Source organism: Xenopus laevis, chromosome 9_10L (genome assembly GCF_017654675.1).
Source record: "Xenopus laevis strain J_2021 chromosome 9_10L, Xenopus_laevis_v10.1, whole genome shotgun sequence".
NCBI lineage: Eukaryota > Metazoa > Chordata > Amphibia > Anura > Pipidae > Xenopus > Xenopus laevis.
The window spans coordinates 31,331,644-31,347,759 of NC_054387.1; the positions used below are offsets into that span (position 1 = coordinate 31,331,644).

General features: G+C 37.5%; 1 long non-coding RNA gene across 2 annotated transcripts in view; it reads left to right on the plus strand.

Moving 5' to 3' along the window:
• The first annotated feature begins 3,721 nt into the window (after positions 1 to 3,721).
• LOC121398022 overlaps positions 3,722 to 16,116 on the plus strand; it is a 111,297-nt gene continuing 98,902 nt past the window's right edge. For both annotated transcript variants that reach the window (XR_005964075.1, XR_005964076.1), the window contains exon 1: positions 3,722 to 3,853. This is a non-coding gene — a long non-coding RNA (uncharacterized LOC121398022). The remainder of the gene's footprint in view (positions 3,854 to 16,116) is intronic.

Sequence of the window (16,116 nt, forward strand, 5' to 3'; positions counted from 1 at the left end):
AGGTTTTAGGTGGCGAAGTAGGAGGTCGAAGTTTTTTTTAAAGAGACAGTACTTCGACTATCGAATGGTCGAATAGTCGAACGATTTTTAGTTGAAGTCGAAGTGCGAAGTAGCCTATTCGATGGTATAATGAATCCTTATTGGAAACAAAACCAGACTATTTGGTTTATTTAATACTTAAATGATTTTCTAGTAGAAAAATTGTTTGCCTTTGAGTTAACCTTTAGTATGATGATCAATTTGCGATTGATTTTAATTGTTTTTATTACTTGTGGTTTTTGAGTTATTTAGCTTTTTTTTCAGCAACTCTCCTGTTTGCAGCAATCTGGTTACTAGGGTCAAAATGATCCTAGCAACCATGAACTTATTTGACTTGAATATGACTAGGAGAGGACCTGACTAGAAAGATGAATAATACAAAGTAACAATAACAATAAATATGTAGCTCTACAAAGCATTTGTTTTTAGATGGGGTCACTGACCCCCATTTCAAAGCTAAAAAGAGTCAGAAGAAAAAGGCAAATCATTTTAAAAAAAACTATAAGAAACAAACAAACAATGAAGACCAATTGATTGCTTAGAATTGACTCTTCAATAGCATACTAAGTGGGTTATTTACTAAACTCTGAATTTATCTGGTCAGACTTTTTGGGGCAAAACTCAATTTTTAATTTTTTTATAATTTTTTTTGTTTTTTAATCTGCCATCTCAGACCTGCCGAGGTTGTGTATAAGTCAATGGCAGAAGTCCCTATTCTAATTTGAAGTTATTGTGGTCTGCGCTGGGTTTAACCCAGAAATCTGATCTATTCAAAAACCTGAAAAATCTTATGTTTCGGAAAAAAAGCCCGTAAAAAAGAGTACAATGTGATTTTTCGTTCAATTTCTTCAGGTTTTTCCACGAACCAATTAATTCAAGCTTTTTAAATAATACCTACGCTCAAATCGGGTATGGGAGTTCGGTAGTGTTTTTTTTTAATTAAAATAATGAGATAAAATCGTTTTTTTTAGTAAATAACCCCTAAAAGTTGACATAAAGGTGAACCATCCCTTTAATGTTTAATTGGTTTTCTAGTAGACTTAAGGTATAAAGATAAAGTTACAGAAAGATCCCTTATCCATAAAACCCCAGGTCCCAAGCATTCTGAATAACAAGTACCATACCTGTAATAGTAAAACTGTACCTTGTACGTGATCCCAAATAAGATACAGTATACTTATACAGTATACTTATTAAAGACAAAGTGATGGCTAAGGAAAGATCCCTTAACAGGAAAACCTCAGGTCCCGAGCATTCTGGATAACAGGTCCCATACCTAATATACGCAATATACAGTAGGCTTTGATTTCTTTGTTACAAGTGACTGTTAAGATGATTATGATTATTTTTCTATATCCATAATTATCTATCTGATTCCATGAATGAAATAAAATTATCTATCTGATTCCATGAATGAAATGATGGCTATGTAAGTCAAACACTTCCCTACATTATTATTAATGAACCTTCTACCTAACCACTATCTTTGTTCTGAGATGCATAGGAATGTTTGGACATCTCGGCTTAGTGTTAGGATGTCTGGGGAAGCAAAGCCTCACTAAAGAATTCTTCTTCAGGACCAGTGAAAGGATCACAGTACTCTTTGATTCTACTCATGTAAACCTGTACAGGGATGAATTAAATAGAAAGTCACTCTGTTGCAGAGGGAACATGGCTGTGCTTGGTTTTCAGGAGAGCTCATTCATGGATGCATGGGAATATATACATATTTATGTGAAAAGAACAGATTAAAAAAAGGACATCTAGGGGCAGATTTACATAGGTTTGAATATCGAGGGTTAATTAACCCTCCATAATCGACTGCCGAATGTAAATCCTTCGACTTTGAATATCGAAGTCAAAGGATTTACCGCAAATAGTTTGATCGAATGAAGGATTCGAAGGATTTTAATCCATCGATCGAACGATTTTTGTTTGACCTAAAAAACATTAGAAAGCCTATGGGGACCTTCGACTAGTCGAATGATTTTTAGTTAGAATCGTTCGAGTCGAAGTTGAACTCGTAGTCGAAGTAGCCAATTCGATGGTCAAAGTAGCCAAAAAAACCATTTGAAATTCGAAGTTTTTTTTATTCTATTCCTTCACTCTAGCTAAGTAAATGGGCCCCCAAATTAAAAACAATGAAAACCCAAATCCTTTGTTTCTGTTTTAAAATTAAACTATAAAATCATATTAATACCTTTAAACAAATCATTGGAAACCGCATCATGAGACTGGAATAATGTTCACTCCAAATAAAAGCAACTGTACACCACTGCTACATTGGGGCAAATTTACTTTAATTTTTGCTTCGGAAGGCTCCGCCATACTTCGTGAAACTACATCAGACGTTATTTCTTACCAAATGCATGGATTTATCAAAATAAGAAATGTTGTCTCGGCAAATGAACGCTGGCGTCCTTTCTCCAGGGAACATTTGTCAGCATAAAAGTCTTTTAGCTAATTTTCTTATTAGCGAAACTTCATTAACATACTTAAGATTACATCAATTTAAATATGGAGGGTCAGGGGTGATTCTAACGGGTCAAAGGGGGGCTGTATCGCTAGTGCGATGGGTGCAATAGTGCTCTTGCACTAGCAAGGCCGAATTTCTGTGATAAAACCCAGAAATTCGGCTCTTAAATATACATGAGGTTGCTTTTTTCAGCACTTGTAACTGGAGCCTCGCTGCTGCTTGAGGCAAGTTCTCACCTTGCCTCATGGCGGATCGGCCCTGTGAAGGGTTCATTTAGGTCATATGTATGTATTTATTAGAGATGTTGGTGAAATTGCTGGAAGTGACCCCCTATTATTAAAAATATCCAAGGAAACAAAATAAACACAAAAGAGATCCTCTATTGTCATAGACAAAAGCGTCTGCATCTGTCGTGTCACGTTGGATCAATGCTGCGACTTCATCCGACAATGCATTCACTTACCTTATTTCCGTCGCATGCGATTTGTCGCAGGCGTTTTGTCCCAGCACGTCGGATTGCGACGAAAACGTCCGTGTAGTCCTACCCTAAAACAAATGTGGCATGAGCTTCAAATTGTTAAAACAAACATTAAAAAAATATTTTACAGTTACAGCTTGTAAACATAATACCACATTAAAATTTGAAATCTTGATGTGTGAGTTGCAATGTAACCCATGCTCATATCACTAGCTGGACACTTAACTACTTGTAGTCTGCATAGCCCAGTTTAGCGTTACATATATAAAATGTCCAAATGTACTGTACGTAGGAGACACAATACAACCTATTAGCAATAGTATTTCCAAGCATCGCTCCACAATTAGGCATGAAGTAGTGTCTTTCATTGCGATATGGTGTCATAGAATCAATGACGGTACTTAGACGTGGAGGCAATAGAGTGTTGTATTTTTATATTTGAAATAAAGTTAAGCATTTTGGATTCACACTCTGGGGACATCAGAGCACCACGGGATGAATCATGATTACGACTTATATGGTTTTGTGTCATTTCTGTAAATTATATCGGTGTTATTTTGTGAGTTGTAGTTAAACATTAATACATTATATGACCATGTACTCTGGAAAAAAGCTTGAGGGGATGTATACTTTCCCTGGGTTCATCTCCTACTCCCTTATACTCCCTTATGTATAACCATCCTGAGGGGGTTAATTTCTCTGTATAGTCTCACCTGGGAAATAATTAGCAGGTGCAGATCCACTAGCAACTGAGACAGGGAGAGACCAGTGTGGGCTGAGAGCTATAAGAGAGAACTGTATGGAAAGTGTGTAATAATGTGGAGTGCTGCTGCTTTCCAAAAGGGAAGGATTCCTTAAAGGTAATGTGAATCTTTGGAGTTATATTTTGTTTGTTTCCAGCCGGGATTCCCAGTAAGGCTGGTCCCAGAGAAAGAAATGCCTTGTGTATTATTTAGAGCCCAAGTGTGGCAAGAGGTTTGTTTTATTTTTATTTGTTTTATTTGCGCACATGATGTGTCACATAGATCCTTCTCTCCTCTGTAACGTCTGGCTAGGATCAACGTAGAAACTAAGGGGCAGATGTATCGAATAGTGAGATTAGAGCCCACTGCATAAAAACTCACCCACTTTCTGTTGATTGCTATGGGATTTATAGAAGTGTACCTATTAAATGGTAAACTCTTCACTTTCACCCACAAATAAATACACTTGTAAAAATTCTATAGGACTGAATAGAACGTGGGTGAGTTTTTCTGCGGTGGGTTATAATCTCACCGCTTGATAAATCTGCCCCTATTGTTCATGGTGCAAGTTTTTAGGAAAAAAACTATAGTTGAGGTTGAAAGACAAGGTAAGGCCATTAGATATGATGTGGTCAGAAGCAGATATAGAATACAGGAGAGGCAGGGTAAATAGGAACCTAGGTCTGAGTAGGTGGTGGTTTAAAGCAGAAAGCGTCAGTTTTTATAAAACTTTAAAAGCATAAATGCTGATCTGGTTAAACTAGAAGAGCAGACACTGCAAATTACAACATTGATCTGTCAGCCAATACATTTTCTGGAAGGCAGGACTGCACATAGGGAAAAAAAGATGTATTTTTTAACCTCTGGCTACGAGGAGTAATAATGTACTATAGCAAGTATGTAACGATCGTCTTTAGCATTTCTTTCAAGGGGACCAATTATATAAAGAGCAAAGGTAATAAATTACTTTTCTATCAATGATTTTGGTATCATTGTAGCTCTAGGTAAAACAAAAAATGTTGTTCAGGCATAATGGGAGTAAGTAAAACACATAAACTCTTTATACACTCCAGGCTAGTTATAGAATATTATGAACCAGTGTAATACAGAATAAATGCATTGAAAAACATAACATGATCTATATAATAAATGGCTTCATTTGGGAGAATGGCATTTTCCTATGTTCAAATGTAGATAATGAAATCCCTGACTGTGTTTACATAAAAGCATAGTTATTGTCTGCTCATAGTCATTCAATCCTTTCAGTCTAAGCTACAAGCTATCCCAATGTCTGGGAGTGGGTACAAGGTCATGGCAAGCGTAAGAGTTTTTAAAAGGAAAGGCTTGGGACTATAATGAAAAAAACTATGAAGTCTTCAAAGCATTAGATAAGGCTTTATACAAGGGCACTTGAAAGAAGGAGATTTTCCCTAAAACACATGATGGAATCTCCATACAATAAAACTGAAAGCAGTGCATTTGTGGAAAATGCTTTATTGAAAACAAGGCAAACTGTAATTTATGACCCTGTGGAAAATGGGGGTTCTTTAAGTACTCATAATACTGAAGCAAAGTTGAGTGCAAGAATGTAGACTGAGAAATGCATAAGATTTTTTCTTACTCAGAGGATAGGCTTTAAAACATATTTTTCCTTGACTTTAAAGAAAGCAAGACTTTCAAGCTCTTTCTAATAACATAATGCAGTCGAAATTGGTAGACAACCTTTAATTCCCATAATTTTATATTTTTATTACTATAAAGGATATTTTCATATCTCTGACTGTCTTGCATACAAAAAGAAAACTGACTTAAGTGATGAACATAATGTTGCCTATTCATAGGCCTTGTTAAGGCCTCACTTTAAAGGAACAGTTCAACGTAAAACTGGGTAAAAATGTCTCTAATATAGTTAGTTAGCCAAAAATGTAATGTATAAACTGGCTGGAGTGACTGGATGTCTAACATAATAGCCAGAACACTACTTCCTGCTTTGCAGCTCTCTAACTCTGAGTTAGTCAGCGACTTGAAGGGGACCCACATAGGACATAACTGTTCAGTGAGTCTGCAATCGATCCTCAGTATTCAGCTCAGATTCAAAAACAAGCGCCCCCCCCCTCAAGTCACTGATTGGTTACTGCTGGGTAACCAATCAGTGAAAACCAAGATAGCTGCAAAGCAGGAAGTCGTGTTCTGGATATTATGTTAGACATCCAGTCACTCCAGCCTTTATACATTACATTTTGGGGTAACAAACTATATTAGAAACATGTTTTATTTTGCACAGCCTATCTATTTACCCAGTTTTTAATTTTACACTGAACAATTTAAGAATGCAATGCCGTGTTGGGCGTTCATTTGATGTTGTGATGGCTGATTCTATTAAAGAAGAACTAAACCCCAGCCCCCTCAATTGGCCTCCCTCCATACACTTCACTCCATTTAAATGGGTCCTTACTTGTAAATCTGTAATACACTTTCAGAGGTGAGCAGGGTACTTTATAGACTCCCATCTTCTGCCTGTTCGATTCTCTTTATTCACTCCGCTTACATGAAACGTCAGTGGCGTAACTAAGGTTTGGGGGGACCCAGTGCAGACAAACATGGGGGGCCCCCTCAGAAAACGAATGAAGCACATTCTGGCCAGCACATGTATACCTTGCATAGGTGTAACGTACGGCCATCTTTGATTTATACTGGCCTGAATTGGAAGGTGTGAAAGATCTGTCTAAACCCTGTATAGTTATTGATATATGTAGTTTATATATGTGAGCATAGAGAGGGGTCGATATGAGTGTGTGTGTGTGTATATATGTGCATCGGGAATCATTTGGAAGGGCTGAACTTGGTGGACTTTGGTCTTTTTTTCAACCCAACTTAACTAGATGTTTTTGTCCATTCAGTAAATTAGACAGATTTTTGAAACTTTTATCTTCAAGGAAGATGTTGCATATTTATAGGTTTATGCATTTATATACATACATGTGCGAAGTAAAATGAATACTATATTCACAGTACCATTCACTGCACAATTGACCAAATGTTCATGATTGAAGTCAAACCATTCTTCACTCTTAGCAATATCCTAGTCAAAGTCACTCCCAAGTGATTATATTTACTTACCTAACTTGGTTCTTCCAGCGAGCACCACAGAGCAAGTCTTGCATGCACAGTAGAGCAAAAAGCCGGCGGTTTCATTCTACTGTGCATGCATCTGCCCCGGGAAATTTAAAAACCAAAGAAGAAGATAGAGGATAGCTCCATGGTGATCGCTGGAAAAAACCCGGACCAATGCAGTTTTATGCTTATAGGAGCACAGGCCGGAGGTGTCAGGTAAGTAAATATAATCACTTGGGGTGCCTAAATTTTGGTACTCCCAATATAAATTGCCTTTCCTTTTCCTTTAAATCAAATAATTGATTTGCTCTTTTCAGCTATTAATATGTAATGCTTTAATTGGTGCCCATCTGGTGTTTGAGTATTTTTAGTACTTAACTGGCTAAACTCTTTTGTGGCTGCATAACATTTACTGCATGTTTTATTATTTATTTTAGTGATTTAATCCTGATTCTGCAAAACTCAATAAACCAAACACTGATCAGAGCTGGAATCGGCCTACATTATACTTTGATTTCATGCTCATTTACAAAAACTAGTTCTGCAGTTGAATATATTTTTAAAGTCTACATTTCCTATTCACTAGTTTTTGTGATCTTTTCTCAATCCCACCCTTTTTCATTTTCCAGGTGTATTTTTCAAAAAGCAATTCGGCATCAATAGAAACCTTTGCCTGTGACTGATTTATTGAGGACAATGGGAATGATAATAAACCTTTATGAAGGCAAAGTAAACAATACCCCTTAACTTTTAAAAATCTGCTTTATATGTAATGTGAACTTCTAATCAGACCCATAAAAAATAAATAATATTATTACATACGTCCTTTGATGTCTGCGTTGGGGAGACACAATTTTACAATTAAGGATCGTTGTTTTAAATGTAGTGCATTTAAGCATATTCATTCATTGAAAAAGCAAAACTGTATTTGCATAGAAATATTTATTACAACATTTTTCTTATAACCGAGCCATTAAGGACTCAAAAGTATCATTACAATGACACTGCCACAAGTCATTTAGAAAAAAAAAATTGTAAACTGTAGACTACTCATTAAAATGTTATTTTAAATACTAATTACAATAGCTCGGGAAATGCAGAGTTTAATACACTAACACTGCATCAAAAAAATGAATGACCTATACTTTTCCTTATTAAGTAAACGTTACCCTTTCCATCTTATTCCACACTGTACAGGTATGAGAACCGTTTTTTGGAAACCCATTATACAGAAAGCTCAGAATTGCCAGTTTCCCGCCGGCCCAGTCTAACTCTGCCCTTGCTTTTCCAGCAAACCTCTGGCTGCAATATACACTGCTGTTCTGTCCAAACAAATCATTGAATCAGAAAAATTGTGTATGATTCCAAGCAGATTTCTACGTGTTCTGTTGTATAGGAGGCAATATAGAAAGCTATGGCTAGGCTGTCAATAAACACCTTTGTAGAAGCTTGGAGAAACTAGTGCGTTTAAGAAATAATTATAAATTGATCTATTAATATTTCTACCTGACAAATATAAATTAAAAAATAAATATATGTCGGCTCTTTAAAGGAGAAGGAAAGGTCTTTTAATTTGGGGGTGCCAAAAGTTAGGCACCCCCAAGTGATAGCATGTACTTACCTGCGAGCACCACGGAGCGATTGTCTAACCCTAACCCAGGGTAAGTACATGCGATCACTTAGGGGTGCCTAACTTTTGACCCCCCAAGTTGAGACCTTTCTGTCTCCTTTAAATGAGAACTAAGCCCTTAAAACAGATATGGCTGGAAATGTCATATTTTATATACTGAACTTACTGCTGTATAGCAGCAATTATCAAGGACTTCAAATTTGTCATAGGAAATCCTCACCTCAGATTTTGGCAGGGGGTCTCCGTGGCACTGCACATGCTCTATGTGTTCTGGGCAGCTGTTGAGAAGCTAAGCCTGGGGGTCATCACAAATCATCTAGCAGTAAATAAGGGTTGTCTTTATTAAGTTTAAATTGAAAGCAATCTGTTCAGTACAAATTCATTTCTTTAAAACACTCCTATATTGATCAAAACGTAAAAGCTGCAATGGTGGGTATGGTACATGAAGTGGAGAAAAAAGTGCCCTTACCACCTAACGCATCTCATTCCTTCCTGTCAACTTCATCGTAGGTGAGATGCCCCCTCCCAAGCAACCACTTATTTATCCAAAAACTCCATACATGTCTATGAAGCGACACATGACTATGAAGAGTTTCATTCATCCAGGTCATGGTATATCTAATATAGGTAAATCTAAAAACAACTGGACTTGCTGAGTAATCAATGAGAACGTTTCACTACTCATCCGAGCAGCTTCTTCAGTTCAACTGACTGGTGTGGGAAATTGTGGGACTGGTGTGGTAAGTTCTCGGCATATAGACTCTTCCACTCCTTTGAAGATAGCAAGGTCCAAATCTTGGATAAAGAAGATAAAGAAGACCGCTGGTTTGAACGAGGCGTGAAAGAGGCGATTCATGTCAATTGCTAATAAACCTAGTATTGTGAGTTGGCCCCTACACTGAGATAAGAGCATGTGCAGTGAATAAGCAGAAAAGAAGATGGGGAGCTACTGGGGCATATTCAGAGACACAGATCATCACTGCTAAAGGGGTTGCCTTGGGCTCATACAGAACCCCAAAACACAATGTACAGCTTTTACCCTACTCCTTTGTCAAGCTTCAGTTCTCCTTAAGTTCGTTGGAACTCCCCTGTTGACTTCTAACCATATTTGTGCATCTGTTCTGGTGAAAAATGTCTGCTATAATTTGTATATGTATTCAATCACACTGTAAGCACTGTGGGAGAACTTAGCATTATATTAACTATGTAGCATGTGTCGATTAATGTATATAACTCAGCAGTCGGCAATAGACCTCCAATAGATCCTTCTGCAATTCATACTAATATATAATCCATGACTGCTGCTAGCATATGCACTTGCACTTTCTGTCATAAATATTCCTCTAAAACCTACCATACTAAGCAATAATAAACATTATTTGCAAGTGGGATAGGGTGCAAAGCTCATAAATTACCAAGGGATCTGAAAAGTTTGCCATTTCAGTCTAAGTTTGGAGCTGTCTGATAGCTGAATCCGGCAGCCTATTTCCCAGTATATGTTATGCTTTCAGACAGAAATCTAGACAAATGGTATTTTCGCAGCCATTGCTTTTTTTTCTTTTTAACTTAATGGGAAAGCACTGATGAAAATAAAGAAAAACTGTCACTGAACTCAATTGCTGGCAAGACTTTATATATCTATTGTCTGGGCTCAGATAGAGGTGTTAACAATGATACATATTCTTCGGTGCCCTCCAATTTCAATACTCAAGAGGCAGTGATGAAGGTTTTCTTGCTGTCGTCAGATAAATGATGGCTGTTGCTTCAAACATTTTAAGTTCAACTTCTAAGGCAAAAAGAACAAAGAAATCAAGGTTATTATAGCTTTTATTGTGCTGCACAGTTTGGAAGCTCATATACAATAATGACATTGTATAAGCTACATCAAAACAGCTATGTTTCTGGAATTGTCTAATAAGGGTGCAGATTTAGTACAGAGCATGCTAACTGCACTGGTTTAAGACCTATGCATGAAGAGGAGGTACAGATGAAGTCAAATGTCTCTAACTTTGGTTAAAGGGGTTGCTCACCTTTTAAACACTTTTTTCAGTTCAGTTGTTTTAAGATAGTTGCCCAGAAATAGACTTTTTTTCAATTAATTTCCATTATTTATTTTTTAAAAAAAATCTTTAAAATCAAAAGCAACGTTTAAAGTTGATGTTCCTGTCCCTGGAGTTTGTTTGGCAGTTCAGTAATTCAGGCGCAGTCTCTAAAACTGTTATAATTTTGCAACATTTAGTTGATACATTTCTCAGCAGCTCTGGAGTATTATTATTGTATCAATTCTAACAGCTGCCTTTAATGAAACTCAGGGATTCTGCTAAGCAAGGACAAAGAAAAGGAATGTATCAACTAAATGTATCAATTTAGAACCATTTACAGGGTCGGCAACCCCCAGAGGAAAAAGGAAATACTTTTATGTTTTGAATTATTTTATTAAAATGGAGTCTATGGAAGATGGCTATTCCGTAATTTGGAGCTTTCTGGATAACAGATCCCATAGACATTTATGCTGTATGTAATGTGCGTCTTTTAACAATGGACTAATTTCTAGATTTCGGATTTTAACAGTTACCGGTGTGCGGAGATTCAGTTTCTTCTTCTTCCTATCTTGTGGAATGCCAAGGGCATTCCAGCACCCGACCATATACTTCCAGACTGCCTGCATTTCACAGAAGAACAGCAGTGAGTCGGAGCAGTATTCAATTACATACTTCCATAGAGGTTTATAAGTGGTGGAGAGAGGTAGGAGTGTGGGGAAGGTAGAGGAGAGGGAGGATTGTGAAGTATTGGTGGGTGAAGAAGGGTAGGAGGCAATGGAGAAGGTGTGAGACTGAGATACATTGGAAGAAGGTTTAAGAGGGAGAATAAGGGGGATTTCAATCAAACATTGACCGAAAAAGAATGTTTTATGTCCATATGTATATTTTTGGGGTATTGCTTTGTTTGGATCATGTGATATATTGTTTATAAAATGTCCTTATGATGTTGTTGAATTCTGTATGTTCTTTTATCTGGGTAACCAGCTACATATCGGTAGACAATGAGGTTGATCTCAAAATTTGGTCTAGTTGCACGTGAAATATAAATTATAATGCAACTATGTTTTGAAGGGATTTTACCCAGCTCTTATTTTAATGTCACTGGAGGAGTGGGAAGGAGGTTGTCCAATAACCTCCGTAATCAGGTTGGATAAAAGGATGCAGAACTCTTTAACAATATGTGAATACGATATGTGAACACACTCTCCCTTGTCACTATTCCTCTAGCATGATGAAGGAATTCCATGGTGAATGTGATCTTCTCTGGTGCCAGGTACCCGCAGAAGAAGAGTTTATGCTTGGTTTATTTGAATCTAGTTTATTGTTGCGCTGCACTCATAAATTGGAGCCAGGTTTATATTTGGTAAGTATATTAGCACATGATGCAATTTTGAGGGTAGACTTGTTCTCTAGAGTATCATGATAGGGATGGGTTTGTCTGTAGCAATTTAGTGATTGAATCAGTTTTTCAGTCTGTCTGGTCTCTCTGTGGTGTTGCTGTTGAGAAGAGAGCATGTGTAGATTAGGCAGGAATAAGGCAGGACCCAAATATTAATACATTCTATTCCAACTGATATAACCAATATAATGTCCATTTTAAAATAATCATACTAAAGAGGAAGTTATAATGTGCCCTTTGGTATTTCAAACCATAGGGAATAACATTTTACATAAAGTAGAACCTTTCTTATAGCAGGCTCCTTGGTAAGTAAATGCAGTCGGAACAATCACACTAATAGCACTCTACTGCTAAGCAATTAGAACATTATCTTGCATTAACCTTTTAAAAAAGCAGATGCAGACCTTTAGATATTATGCCTTAACTGTCCATCCTTATGTGTCCTTTTGTGCTTTGTACATGTATAAAATTAACCTGACGTCTCTAAATGGGTCTGTACGAATTTTTAAGATTGAAAAATAGTACACTCATTTACAAACATAGCTGCTAATTGTACCAGTGCAGTCACCCATAGCAATTAATCAGACCTTGCCTTTTATTATCTGATTTAATTTAATTTCCAGTACAGTGCTCCATTCACAAGTGTAGTTGTCATATGCGACTGATCTCATTTGAAAGATCAAAACTCACTGAGCAATGGGCCCCAGGGCGAATTTATTTTAGGGCCACAAAAATATCCAGAGGTGGTTGTTGTTTTTTTTACCCCCTAGTGGGGTCTGCTTCCTCTGAAGTTACACCCCTGTTACTGAGATTGGTTGCTAATGTCAATGACACCAGTGCAATGTAGTGCCTATAATGATGAGCGACATTTTTCACCAAGATTTACTGCAGCCCATAGACTAATGGGTAAAAAATTTGTGGCTCATGCGTGTCATGGACGTCCGCTGATTATTTTCCGGGGGGGGGGGAACTAAGCTATACAATAACTATGTGCCAAGTTTGTAGGAAATTGTATTAATGGCAAAGCTCATAAAGTCATAGACTCACCTTTTACATAATTGTGTATCTAGGAGGTTGTGTACAGTAAGTAGAGAGTATAAATCATGAGAATGTGCTGCATATACATAACACAATAATAGGTAAGATCTGTATGAAAAACATTTGACCATTCGCAGTAGGGCTGGTAGCGACTGGGATTTGGTGGGTTCTCTTGGTGATGCAGCCACAAATAGCTATGCCCCCTACTTACTGCAAAATAATGCTCACACACACACACACCAATATCTCTCACATGACAAGCAGATTTAGTTTGTCCCCCACTCTGAAGCAGAACCCTATTCTAACACAAGAAACCCCAGGGGCCCTCCAAACACATAAGTATACCTGCCGCTGTGACTAGTGATAAGAAAAATATTTCACCACGAAAATGATGCCTATAGAGTCAAATGGGTGAAAACAATTGTCACCCATCAAAAAAAATTTGTCTTGCTGCCTCCCCAATAGACTTCAATGCATTTCGGTGAATTTTCCTCATTCCATCAATTTTTGACGAAGCAAAGCGGGTCAGATTCCCCCCTCAATAGCTGTTGCCCTCACCACATCCACCACCCTACCCTTGGGTAATGCCAGACCGCCCATATCTTTGGATAAAGCGAGAGTGTTTATGGCTATCTTTTTTTTTCATGAACAAAAGAAGGACCTAATTATACCATCTATTTTATGAAATATCTTGGGATCAACGTACCGTATGTAGGGCAATGCACAGGATATATAGACATTTAGGCAAGTGAAATAATTTTTCTAACATTCACACGACCCCAGTGTGTCAGTGGCAAATGGGTCCATAGAGCGGTAGCTGAGGACAGCTTCTGTATTATTGGTTCTAAGTCACATATTTACCTAAATCAATTTCGACTTCCACTCCTAAATATTGAATTTTATTGAAATATGTTGCCTGTTGTTATGAGCAATTGGTTTTAAATGGCAATATGGACAATCTTTATTTATTGTTAGGCCAGCATATTAACATATTCTGTTACCTGTAGAGCATAGGTCAAGGAGGGGCCTGGGTTTTCTAAGTACATTGTCTACTATAACAAGGTTTTGTCCTCCAACCTTTTATATTTTAGTCCCATTATTTGTGGAGTCTGTCGGATGAGGAGTGCAAGCGGCTCAATTGGCCTGGCCTTGTTTGAGGGCAAAATTCAGGGGAGCAAGCACCTCTATTTGTAGTTGCCCATGGTGCATGGTGTTTTTTGCCTGAATACATATGGAGCACTGGCTATCTTACATGATTTATCTGGGTATACCATATTGATTTCCTTCTTCTGTCATGATTCTGTCATGGGAAAACATGTTTTATAAAAACATCCATCAATAATACTGCTCCAGCAGAATCCTGCACTGAAATCTGTGTTTCATAAGAGCAAACAGATTTTTTTAATATTTCATTTTGAAATCTGACATGGGACTAGACATGTTGTTTCTCAGGTGCTCTCAGTCATGTGAATTATGCTCTGATATACTTCAATAACTCTTGACTGCTGTGCTGCAAGTTAGAGTGATATGACCCCTCCAGCAGCCTATTAATAGAACAATGGGAAGGTAACAAGATAGCAGCTCCCTGGTAGATATGCAAATACCACTCAACAGGAAAAATCCAAGTCCCGCTGTGACTCCTTTAGTTACATTAAGTAGTAGAAACTAGGGGTCCCTGGATTGACCTGCTGCACACGGCAGTTCCCTGATCCAATCCCGTACAGCGAGCAATAAAGGACAGGGAAATGTAATTTGTAAAGAGGTCTAGGATGTTTTATCTGTGATCAACACTGTGTTAATGTGTTCAAGCTAACATGCAATGATTGGCAATGTGACATTATCCTTCTGCTTTATTTGCCTTACACGTGAACCTTAGACTGTATTATTTATGATTTATTGTTTTAATTTTCTTTCTTTTGATTTAATGGTTGTAAATTTGAAAATGCATAAATAAAAAAAGTAGTAGAAACTATAGTTATCTGAAAGCAGTTCCATTATGAAATAATGACTCTTTCTGAAAGCAGAGGATCAGACATAATGACCTGGCTGCCTACACACCAGTATTAAAACATTTGTTTTACATAGTTACATAGTTAAATTGGGTTGAAAAAAGACAAAGTCCATCAAGTTCAACCCCTCCAAATGAAAACCCAGCATCCATACACACACCCCTCTCTACTTTTAATTAAATTCTATATACCCATACCTATACTAACTATAGAGTTTAGTATCAGAATAGCCTTTGATATTATGTCTGTCCAAAAAATCATCCAAGCCATTCTTAAAGGCATTAACTAAATCAGCCATCACAACATCACCCGGCAGTGCATTCCACAACCTCACTGTCCTGACTGAAGAACCCCCCTACGTTGCTTCAAATTAAAGTTCTTTTCTTCTAGTCTAAAGGGGTGGCCTCTGGTACGGTGATCCACTTTATGGGTAAATAGGTCCCCTGCCATTTGTCTATAATGTCCTCTAATGTACTTGTAAAGTGTAATCATGTCCCCTCGCAAGCGCCTTTTTTCCAGAGAAAACAACCCCAACCTTGACAGTCTACCCTCATAATTTAAGTCTTCCGTCCCTCTAACCAATTTAGTTGCACGTCTCTGCACTCTCTCCAGCTCATTTATATCCCTCTTAAGGACTGGAGTCCAAAACTGCACTGCATACTCCAGATGAGGCCTCACCAGGGATCTATAAAGAGGCATAATTATGTTTTCATCCCTTGAGTTAATGCCCTTTTTTATGCAATACAGAACTTTATTTGCTTTAGTAGCCACAGAATGACACTGCCCAGAATTAGACAACGTGTTATCTACAAAGACCCCTAGATCCTTCTCATTTAAGGAATCTCCCAACACACTGCCATCTAGTGTATAACTTGCATTTATATTATTTTTGCCAAAGTGCATAACCTTGCATTTATCAACATTGAACCTAATTTTCCAGTTTGCTGCCCAGTTTTCCAGTTTAGACAAATCACTCTGCAAAGTGGCAGCATCCTGCATGGAACCTATAGTTCTGTACAATTTAGTATCATCTGCAAAAATAGAAACAGTACTTTCAATGCCCACCTCCAGGTCATTAATAAACAAGTTGAAAAGCAAGGGACCTAGTACAGAGCCCTGCGGTACTCCACTAACAACACTGGTCCAAT